This window comes from Glossina fuscipes, unplaced genomic scaffold (genome assembly GCF_014805625.2).
Source record: "Glossina fuscipes isolate IAEA_lab_2018 unplaced genomic scaffold, Yale_Gfus_2 113, whole genome shotgun sequence".
NCBI lineage: Eukaryota > Metazoa > Arthropoda > Insecta > Diptera > Glossinidae > Glossina > Glossina fuscipes.
This window is the reverse complement of record NW_023998456.1, coordinates 2,642,005-2,651,142: the sequence shown is the minus strand read 5'-3', so window position 1 is coordinate 2,651,142 and position 9,138 is coordinate 2,642,005. Positions and strand designations below refer to the sequence as shown.

General features: G+C 34.5%; 1 pseudogene; it reads left to right on the top strand.

The window, feature by feature from the left end:
* The first annotated feature begins 5,922 nt into the window (after positions 1–5,922).
* LOC119639831 overlaps positions 5,923–9,138 on the top strand; it is a 7,909-nt pseudogene continuing 4,693 nt past the window's right edge.

Sequence of the window (9,138 nt, the reverse complement as noted above, 5' to 3'; positions counted from 1 at the left end):
GCAAAGTGCACTTAAGTAACATTAAATTGGATTAAGCATATAAAGCGACCACTTCTTGTCTAAAAGGCGACGTAAAGCCATTTTAATTGGAGTGACTGAACATGCCTCGGTTCCCTGAAAAGCGTCCAGCCTGAATAAGGCAACGCTTGGTCCCGGTAATTGAAGGATAGGGGAGTAATCACGTAGCTGAAAGTTAGCTTTATCTTCTGTATTCAACGGTCTTTGTCAAACACCTATTTGTTCAGGTGTATGAAAGCTAAACTTTTCCCGTGTTTGCGCGTGGGTTAATAACTATCCACCAAAGTGTCAGCCGTTCTGAATGCGCAATTGTTGCTTGACAATCGTTCGGGTCAATCGATGTCAGCGATTTTGTGAAAATGGAACATAATGAGTTTCAGACTTTCATTAAAAAGATGCCTTTGAAAGGCAGTGCGGCTACACAAACTAAAGATGAGTTGGATGCTGTGTTCAAGGACTCTGCATTTTTATTGGAATAACGAAATGTTGGATAACTGAACTAAGACGTAAACGTAATAATGAACTTCAACTGCGATCTAGTTCAAAGATCACGTTTGTCAAATAGACCAAGTCGCTTACTCTCCCATCGTATTCTCTAGTCTGCTATATTTTCGCAGGGAAAAGAAAACTTTTTTCAGGAAAAAAAAAATTTCAATTAAATAATGTGATCATTGTGGACGCTGACCTCCACAAGATCAGTGTTGAGAGTCTTAACAAGAGTCTTCCATAAAAAAGCTATCGAAATCGTAAAAATCCGTTGAAGCAGACTATGTTGATGAATACAATGGAATATTGCAAAAACGAAATATTTTTTTACAAGATCGGAAACCTTGCACACAACCAGCACACTTTAGAAATAAAATTAAGCAGAACATTGATCCAAATGATTGTCTGTCCTGTAACATTCGTCTTATTCCATCCGAATACATTCGAATATATGCTGGATTAAGTAGAAAAATGGCGAAACGAAGATTGGTACTGGCGGGGGTGGTACATTCGGTGCCACTCTGGTCTGGGAAGAGCTTTACGTACTGACGTAAAGTAAATTAACATCTTATGTCTATTATGCGCACTACGAGTATGCTATAGGTCTCGCACCATCCCTCGTGACACCATATCAGCAATTGGTGAAAAAATGCCAGCGAGCCAAACAGCAAATTCATACAACGCACGAACGCTGCGTAGGAGGCAGTTAAGAAGCGATGAAAAGGAGCAAATATATCAAGTGAGTCTGCAGACATGGCAATTAGCGTGGGACAACCCACGTTCAGGAAGATGGCCTTGCAAACTCAACCCTAGCGTCAAAAAGTGGATAGAAAGAAAACACAGTAACATTAATTCCTATCTGTGCGGCGTTTTCGGGTATACTTGCATGAGAAGAGACAATGTACCCGGTTTGCGTAGACCAAGATAACAAGGTTGAACATGTATTATTCAAGTGCGAAGGATTCGCAGCTGCGAAGGAAGCGTTAGGGCAGGTTATAGGAGAAAGAGTGACTCAGCATAACCTGATGAAATCGATGCTGGATCATCACGTCTTATGGGCCTTAACACAAGGCATAAGTAGGATGATAATGAGCCGAGAAAAGACAAATGCTTGCGGTGACGTACGTAATGATATAGCAGACGAATTGACCTAAGCTTTAGATAATTCTCCCGACGTAACATCACATCCGACTACTATCGATAAAATCAAGGCCTTCCTTCCTCATAAAATCGCAACTCGCCAACGGTTACTCAAGAAACTTATATCCAGTGCATTGGCAGGTGCGAGCAAAATTCCACCGTAAAAAACCTAGTTTTTAAATGGCAACAATTTTCCTCAACTCAAGGACTCGCCCTCGTAGCAACTTTAATCCTATCAAATTCACAAAACTAGCTGCACAGCAAAATATCAATAAAAAATTTATATATCATGACTAAAACGTCTAGACCAACAGCTCAGTTTTTTCCCCCAATAAAAATTTGAGCCTGTAGTCGTTGTTGCAAATGCTCCGCTTGTTCTTCTTACTTTGATCAAAGAATTTATTTCTTTAAATCACGAAAATTACAATAATAATAATGATATTTCAGAAGAAACCATTGTTTCTTCGATAAATGTTAGAAAATAACTTCCTACATACAATACATCGATCAATCATTTGTTGCTGTTATAGAGATTTCTTTATAGTTTTTCTTGTATTTTTTAGTGACATAAATTCATACGAACCAAAAAAAGGAAAAAAGTCTTAATAAACTTATTAAATGCTTGCTTGTTATATGACCACGTATACGTAGTTTAACGCACGGATCAATCAGAAGTAAAGGTTAGCATGTTAGAGACCACACACAATCATGTCCGATATTGTGCTTGAAAACTTTTTTACCCCTTTTTCATGATTGATTATGAAAATGTTGGAAAAAAAGCAAACTTGAAATATCTTTATAACCAGTAAAATTTTGCTTTTTGGTCTTTTCTTCTTCTCTCGGACTTAATGACTTTTGATAATCATTTATTGTAAATCTGTCAAAAGTCGTTTGGTTTTTTTTTTCGTTTCCTTTGTACCTCACGTTGAGAATTTTATGATCGCACATTTGCAACAACGTCTATATGGGTGGTCGAAAATGTCATGATATTTATAATACGTACGGGAAAAATTTCGTGGCGTTTTTTCAATGAATGACTTTAAAGTCGCTTGTCTTTAATAATAATAGTTTTAATAAGACTTAAGAATAAATTTAGAGTATGCCGATGATAATTAGAACAAATCCAAACGCTACCATGAACCGCGGTCCCCAATCGAATACGCTACATCATTTTGTTTAGTCATACAACAACTTCTCAAAACAAGACTTTATATGAGGAGTGATTGAAGCTGAACCATTGTCCTTGGGCCAAAACACTTCGGGTTATCAGATTTCATCAAAATATCTCAAAACATTGAATGTAAGAAAGCAAGATAGACAGACGAACAGACAAACTTAGATCGCTGGCAAACGGCGATTCTGAATCGATGGGTGGTGCAATAGCCAATGTTGTTTTTGTACGACAAGTTGTGCAAGATATAAAAATGTTTGAATGTAGCAGTTTAGCTTCACGACAGAATCACACCTTGCATTAATTGCTCATTCCAATTCCAAATTCTCAATTGAAATAAGTCTTTTTCTGTGCAGAAATTTCTTTAAAATTATGAAATAATGCTGGGATCCAATTCCCTTTCTAATTCCACGAAGAAACTATCAAATAATAGACATAAGTAACCTCGTGCGATTTATCACTTCCGTTTCTCATAACAGTAAACAATTGTTACCTACCATTCCACAGACACATTTCAAAAATAAAAAAGTCTAGGAATAAATTTGTTATATGAAAATAGGAAGCTTGAATTAATTATATCTTACAATCACACTTGTAGTACAAGGTTATAGTAAAATTGCGCGGATATAGAAAACATCCAGAAGGACTTAAGGTAGACCGATCTTTTGTTACACCGATCGATTTAGAATCATGGATTAATCTGTGCTTGGCTGTCTGCCTGTCTTGTTTTCTTGTGTTCAATCTATAGGCTACAATTTTAGAGACATTTTCATAAAATTTGATACAATGACACATGTCTTGACCCAAGGACCAACGCTTCTAAAAACGGTTTGATTTGGACTACTTCCTCGAGCATTTCCTACATATTATCATATTTTGTGAAGCTTTTATATGAATAACGCTGGTATGGTGCAGGGTGTTTGGTGTGGTACACCATGGTGTTCTTTTTTTTTTTACATTCCAGTAACATTCGAACAGAAATTTATATCTATCTCAGCGACAATTCGGAAAGATATGTTTTTTGAGTTTATCGAATTTCGTCCGATGTTCCCCGAGGTTCCCTTACACCAAAAAACTGAAGCGCATATAGCGCAAACGCTATAAAACTATGCTAAATTTTGACGGCGATAATGCGGTTGAATATTTTGATCTCGAGAGCAGTTACAATTCCTGTTAGAAAGAGAAGTACACATTTCTTTTTTTCTCTGAAGGTTTCTTTCAATTACCACTTTTCTGGTCTGTTCGAGGTTTTTGAACGCTTATTAAGAGACCAATCTAAAAATTTGAGTAGTAGTCAGTCCTATAGTATATAAAAATATTTGGACTTAGTATAGAAAAGGTATTGTAGCAATTCCACATAATTGATCTAAAGTTTTTAATATTACGTATCCTGCTTATTCTTCTTCTTTTGCAATTCAGGCCACGTGAACATCAAGTTTTTTGTTTGAACCTTAATAAAGTTATTAATAAAGTGATTTAATTAAATAATTTTTTCCTAGTTGAGTTGGTTGTCTTTTCCCCGACGGAATAAAACATATAAACATATGTGTAGAAACTGTAGGTCATAATCCATTGTTACTTTCGATGGTGTCACAAAATTTCATCAGATGATGAATATCATCAAATTTATTAGATATTTTAAAATACTTCATTAAGTATTTGCAGATGTGGCGTACGTTTGTTTTATTTATTTACTTATATAAAAAACCATATGACTTGGCAACGTTGGCGAAAAGCGTGGGGGTAATCATACACAGGCAATAATCCCCAATACAATCTGATCATATAAGAGCTGAGAACAAATTTGCACTAGGGTTGAGCATAAAGTAAGCAAAAGTCTCTCTTTTGGAGCATATGTAGAAAAAAAAAATATAAACAGATGTTACTTAATGAATTATTAATTCAAAATTTAAAAAAAAAAAAGTGTTGTGTTCGAATTACGTTTGTGAATTGTGAGAAAAAAGAAAATAAAATTTGATAAAAGTAATTACAAGTTTTTTTAAATATCGAGTTAAATTAAGCTATGTTCACCAACATGCGCATTTCAACTACAATGTATCATAACTTCCTTTTATGCTTGTTCATTGAAGAAGAGAATAATAGCAGCCGCGAGGCAGAAAAAAGGATCGCCATAAGACGGCCGTGAAAGAAGAAACTAATCGTTTATACAATGTTTGTTACCTCATCAATACCCTTTTTCCAGCTAAATCCAAACTTTCAATACTTAATTTATTTAAAGCCATTTTAACTAAAGAAATTTTGTTTCCTTTATTTTTCTTTTCTCGGATGTTGATTTCGAATGGAATAAGCTAATGAGAAACGAACAAGGAAAATACGCGAACTAAACTTATTTAATTTTACAAGTTAGCCTAAAATTAGACCGCCATACTTTTTATTATCAAATTAAACAAAGCCCTCGCTAAATTCCCTGTTGAAAGGCAAAGCACAGAGTCGCTTGTAATAAATAAGAAAAATAGTCAAAAAATGGCAGCTCTGTTAAATGGTTAAATGGTAACGCCACTGTGTTATCTAACGGACCAAATTATCTAACGGACTACACTGTATGTGCTGCTGACATTGGTACATAATTAGCCTCTTGGCGATAATCAATTGTCTCCCCAAAAAAAAAAAAGGCGACAATCACGGCAACAGTTGCCTACTCACATGGAATAGCCCCCTGGTAAGCGCTGCAAGTTCGATTGTTACATCAACGTATTGAGCGAAAATCTCATTGCATGAGTTATATCATTACAGTCATGTAATATAAAAAAATGAACTATACCAAATGGAACCATAGAATAAGAACTTTGCGTTTACATTGCGTTTTGTTTACACGTTACAACGAATCTCCCGCAGTTAACTACTGAATAACAGAATAAGAAGAAGAATTGTAAAATAATGAAAAGTGAACTGAAATGGAAAATTGAAGGAGGAATTTTTTCAACTGCAATTTTCAAAAGTGTTCCTCTAGCGAGTTGAGCATGAAATTTTGAAAAACTTGAGATCTAGCTTATTAATATATTTGGAAGCTATTTGTTATAAAACTCATTTTTGGGATGAGATAATTGCAGATGATAACAAATTTCGGCACGGATGGGAGTAATTAAATGAGCGAGCCAGTTACTCTCATACGAGCTGAAATTTGTTTACAATTACAAATGCAACAAGTGCTAATGACATTCGGCATATACAATACATCTAACCGCCAAATTTATTACGTTTCGAACGAAGAATATCGCGCTCTTATTAAACCTTATGAATCATCTGACGCTCAGAAAAAGAAAAATGGAGAATTTTGGGTGAGAATTATTTTAACGTGTGGAAATGCGGTAAAAAGGTGACCCATCTGACCAGCTCACAGAGAAATTGGATAAAATTTGGAGAATTATTTAAATTGCACCCATCAGCGGTCAATTGACACTTAGGTATCAACATTGCTTTGCGACTTTACGACAATTACTTCTGAATTAATAGATGACAAACCGGGAGGTCTTAAAGAAAATCAACTGGTTATTGGTTCAGCCATTAGCAATGAAAATTTTCCACATACCTTACAAAGTTTGCATGAATATTTATTGGGTTACGCTTCACAGCTGGGTTATTTTTCACATTTTGCATGAATTTTGAATCAACACTATCGCATAATAATATTTTATTGAAAACAATAATATAATAATATTTAATAATACTTATATATATATATATAATAATTTATCATAATGATAAGATAGGGTAGGAGATTCGGAAAATAAAGAAATAGATATCTCCGATTGTATTCGCATATTCGCTGTAATTCAGCCCGGATAGCACCTTGACATCTTGCTGGTCATCATGTACATCGTCTTAGATTGTTAATACATAAACAGTGTCTGGTTTTCTTAATATCATTTGATAAACTTCTTTGCCTAAGTATTTATTTCCCCAGCATCATATTCAAAACTTTTATACCTTTGTTGTATTCTTTTGGCCATAAATTCATTTCCTCCTTTTGATATTTTTCACAAAAATGAATTAGATTTGCATGATTCTCCGTTAGAATCAAATCGCCATCTGTTAAAGTCGGAACAGTGTGAGCAGTTAAAAGTAAATGAAGTAAGCCAATAAGGAATGTGGCTCATATGTTCAACTCGAAAAAAGTTCTATAAAAATCTTCAAAGGCATGTTTTTTTGCAGTATTTGTTTCTGTGACTATCATCACAGGAGGCAATTCAGTATTAGAACTTTTTTTCTAACCCCTTTAAAATCACTTCGCAACTGCTCCCTCTTGAATAAAGTTATTTTTTTCAAACTCTATATTAATATCTATAGCATTTAAAGGCTGGGTCACCAGGCCGCAATTTTTATGAAGTTCCTAATCACTTTGCAAGCGATTGGCTAAATGAGTATCTATTAGGCAACAAAAGAGATGATTGCCGTTTTTCTTACATGAGACGAAAAGTAGTTAGGGGTTGTTTTTTTAAAAGAAAAATATTTTATATAATAAGAATAAAAATTATCTAAATGTAGTCCCAAAGGCATCAAAACATCATTATAAACCAAAGCTCCAATTCTGTGCGACAAGCGAAGATGTTATTAAATCAAACCGTAATCAAAGCATACAAAATACTTTTTGAGTAGGTTAATCCATTTTTGTATGGCCATTGACTCGGGCGCACTAATTAGAGATTTCAAGAACTCGTGTGAATCACTTGTACATAGTAGCATCAAATTTAAAATGACTGTTTCCAGTCTGTCATGCCGAATTTCGCGAATGGGTTCACTTAACATTTGCTGTTCACAAGCTCTTAAAAAATGTGAAACGTCACTTTATTTCATTTTTAATCATTTTTTCTCTACTAGCTTCAAGAACAGAGTATAACCCAAGCCGGTGATATTGCCTTGGCTTTTGCTAGATGCTTACGATAAGGAGTAAACTTACAAAAGTACCAATCGCACAAACTAGTCAAACTAGTCATCAAAGGCACCGCGGGCGTAGCATTCTACCATAATATTAGCGGCAAATCATTCGCAGTAATATATTTTTTGTGTTTCGGGCGATTATCCGATTTATTCGAAATCAAAAACAAACGCAGCAGCATAAATAAAATTTTGGATTTTCTATGACACCAATGAAGCATCATTGTTCACAATTTAACGCGTCAACAACTTTTGTGGTTACTGCATTTCTTTTTATTATCCTTCAATATGTCCTTCTTGCTTATTTTGGTACCTTTTATTCTTGCATGCAAATTAATAGAAATTTCACGCATATTCCCTCGTTTAGTACATCAATCACGGTCTGGCCGTAAATACGCCTACCTTATCCAGCGCGTGAAAACATAACTGAAGGCTTCAAAATATTACCGCCGATTCGCTATAGCATTAAACGCCAATAATTTAGGCATTAACAAATGATTAAGAAAAAGCTACCTATTTTAAATATTTGCTCGCAGGCATTCAAGATCAGCTTCAAAGGCGAATAAGGTTTAACATTCACATAAAGAAATATAAGAAAAAAGGAAATATTGATACTTAATGTAATACTTGATAAGTCTATGACCACATCAATCATATCGCAACAAAACTCGTAGCTTTGTATATCAAACGGTGAGCAATCCATGGCTATGTAAATTTTTGAAACTACATCAAACAAAAAAGCCCTTTCGATACCACAGTTCTGCCAAATGTATATAAAAAATTAATTATTATATAATTATTACTATTTTGTGCCTTCGCCTTTCAATGCCTCTTATTTGTTTTTATATTGGGTAGGGAATTTTAAGAATTTCGGCATTAGCGTTATCCCATTTCTAATGTAATGTAATGTAGTATAATGTATTTTAAAAACATAGGCTTTTGTATGATTGGCGAGTATTTGAATTAAAATGTTCAATTTTCGTCAATTTTCAACTAGAAGACAAGCCAATTTAGTAGCTACAGATGGTAGTAAAGTCAGTTAGCAATTTGTAAAGCAAGCTGTGAGGAAAAGAGTCGTCACATGAATCTTGACAACTGGAGGAAACTACTATTATTTGACTTTTCGGCGCCCAAGTTAGAAAAACCAGTGCTGAAATATGAGCTTTGTACGTAACAGACGTTCGATTTATTGGTTCTTTGCACTTTTTCGTGACAAACAATGTGTACCAATTTGAGATTTTTCAGTGAGAAAATGTCCAAAAAATATTCCAGTACTGAGACATCAACCAGTTGCCGTTTATAAAGATCATACAATCATTAGGCATAGTAATTAGTGTACGAACATTCTCTAGTAAAGCAGGAAGAATAGTGCGTGACAATTCAATCTGACGATCGAGTTTCCAAACTTGGAACAATACAAAATTTTC